Consider the following 3031-nt stretch of genomic DNA (forward strand, 5'->3'; position numbering starts at 1 on the left):
TCAGGCTTTCAGTGGGTTCAGTTAGCCACACGTCTGGGCGTCATTTGTAGTAAAAGGAGCGGCGGGGCTGTGTCCCCAACACCCCAGCCGCCTGCCCGGCTAGCTTTACCCGAAATAATTACACAGACACTGTATTCTTTTAAACACCTCTTGGCTCATTTCTACCTAGCCTCTTCTAGGCTAACTCTCGCACCTGGACTAGCCCATTTCTTATCTGTATAGCACCCGTCTTACTGGGAAGATTCTAGCCTAAGTCCATCCTGGGTCAGAGCTTCATAGCGTGCATCTTCCCTGGAGCAGGGAGCATGACGTCTATCTAAGGCGTCTGCTCCAGAGAGGAGAGCTGTCGAGTCTGAGCTCACTTCCTCTTCCTCCCAGCATTCTGTTCTGTTTACTCCACCCACCTAAGGGTGGGCCTATCAAATGGGCCTAGCAGTTTCTTTATTGCTTAGCCAATGAAATCAACAGATTGATATATGACACTCCCACATCAGGTGTGCATATTTATTTTCTTTATATATTAATCCTGAATATAAAACTGGCAAAACACAGCAATTTCAGTGAACTCAAGGGCACCGATCTCATGGCTCTTATCCTTTCTTAATGTCCACAGAATCATCAATAACTAATTATGTACTGAATTTAATTATTTCATTTTAATTGCCAGGTGCAAAACTTGATCAAACTAGGTAGCAAAAACAACAAATTTAGGGTTATTTTAAAAGTAATACCTTCTTATTTAAAAGTAACCCTGTTAAGGAAATCAACTCATTCAGAAAAGAAGTGTTAACTATGAGAGTCTTCTCATGGCTACTCCAAGTTCAATTATTACTGCAAACCACTGACAACTGGTCTTTTCACTATAACCAAAGCCTCAAAACACATGAAATAGCCATAATAATGAAATGTGGATGTCTGATTTCCTGTTCTTGAAATACGTGAAATGGATACTTTTTAAAGAATTGGTTGAGAATTCAGGGTTTGATGCTAGTCTAGTAAGAATACCATGGCCTGTATTGCCAAGGTGATAATGAGGGTGTGGAAAAGAAATATTATCTAAATATGAGAAGTGGGACCAAGGATTGCAGGATGGACTTGTCATTTTTCTTTCAAACATTTCTTATAAAACCATTCAATGTCTCATGAAGCTCCTGCAACCTGCACTGAAGTTAGCTAGTAGAAATTTAAGTACCTACTCAAAGCCCAAATTTCAAAGAATGCTACTTCTTACATTATTGCACTAGGGACTAAACTTTTAATGCATGAACACTTAGAAGAGAAATCATTTAAATAATAGCAGCAATTTCCTATTATTCATTTCACAGGTCATTAAGAGAAAATAAGTGTGACTCCACCATGAGCTAATGGAGGTTAGAGACTCTTTCTAGAAAAAAAAAAAGAGACAACAACAAAAAAACTTTATGTGATGTGGAGATTTGGAAAGAAGAAAAATACTCAAATTCAAAAGAAGATATAAAAAGAAAAATCTCATTTAAAGGGTTTAAAATCCCCCTGAGAAAATAAGAAAACCCTTAAACCCTGACTAAAGGCAAATCTCATACACAGTCTGCAACAAGAAGCAGGACTTCTCCGCTGTCTTACCACAAAGTACAGAGTTACTGCAGAGACTAAGGTAAAAAGGAGGCAGGATCACTGTAACATTTAGTCAGTATAATACACAGTGGAGCTATGCTATAAAATTGTGTGATGTTCCTCATAATTGAGTTACATGTACCCCACAGTTATAGTAAGAATCAAGTTTACCATATTTTCGACTTCTAGACATTGGAAAACGTGAACAGTGATCAAGCTTCAGAGAATGACCTGTTAAAATTTATGTTTCAAATGAAGAAAATAATAATAAATGGTTGCATTTTATGGCAAACCAAGTTTGAATGAAATAAGATACCTAGAAGACTGACCTTTGTAGAAAACTAACAATTCTTATGGTGAGGAGGAGAAGGAGGAATGTCAGGTCTAGTTGGTTAGTAGTTGCTCTAATGTTCCCCTTCAGGTGACTGAGGAAGGTTCTATGATCTTTAAACTTGCTTAGACACTAAAATCTTCCAGGACATGTCTATTGAAATGTGAAATTTTGCTATATGTTCAGAACTATTTTGGTTCTTAAGTCTCAAATGAGGGCTATTATTAACTTAATTTTTTGTTTTAAGTCTTCCACAGAATGAATTTCTGAGTTTTGAGGTACATACATATCCTCCTTTAAAGCACCTTGCCAGTTTTCATACATTATTCTTCAATGCACCAGTTTCCAACTGTTATGCCTTCAACGTCTTCAAGATTCTGATTAAAACTGGATTTCCTATTTCTTTCTGGAATTCTTTTAATTGTGTCAACACTTAGGTCTGAGACTTCAGACTCGGTTGGGTTTGGTGGTGCAGCCTGAAGCTTTCAGCATTGCAAAGCACTGAAAAGGAGATCACAGACTCGGGACCAGACCAAGTTCTATAGGCATTATCGGGCAGACTCAGCGAGATAGTAAAATCTTTGGAAGAGAGGGCAGAGATCGGAGAGGAGAGGGAGAAAAATATAGATAGATTCTACTCTCAATCTTGTGTGGCTCAGCCTTTTGAAATTCTGTCCTTGAGAATTAGCTTAATTTTTTTTTGACACATGAACTTAGTAATGACTCTTTGGCCACACAGAACACTTATCTCTACTTTTATTTGAATGTTACTCCTGAGAAACAAGTGAAATGGACAACCAAAAACAGCCCAAAGGGTGTGTTCTTTTGCAGTACTGTAAAAGGCTTTATTTATTTTTTTCCAGGGCAAATTGTCATGAAAGTTTAGTCAGTAAACATGGACTTGGAATCAGCAAACTTCATTCCAAATCAGATCTTCTGCAACTCTGTCATTTATAATATGGATACAGATTTTAAGAAAAATTTTAACTTCCTTCCTTACAAATTCAAACCCTATCTGAACATGATGTTCATTGTCCAAATATTGCTTTCTTTGATGACTGCAAATTGACATTGCATTTAGTTGGAGTCTTGACCATGAATAAATTT

Source organism: Microtus pennsylvanicus, chromosome 7, assembly GCF_037038515.1.
Source record: "Microtus pennsylvanicus isolate mMicPen1 chromosome 7, mMicPen1.hap1, whole genome shotgun sequence".
In the NCBI taxonomy this organism is placed as follows: domain Eukaryota; kingdom Metazoa; phylum Chordata; class Mammalia; order Rodentia; family Cricetidae; genus Microtus; species Microtus pennsylvanicus.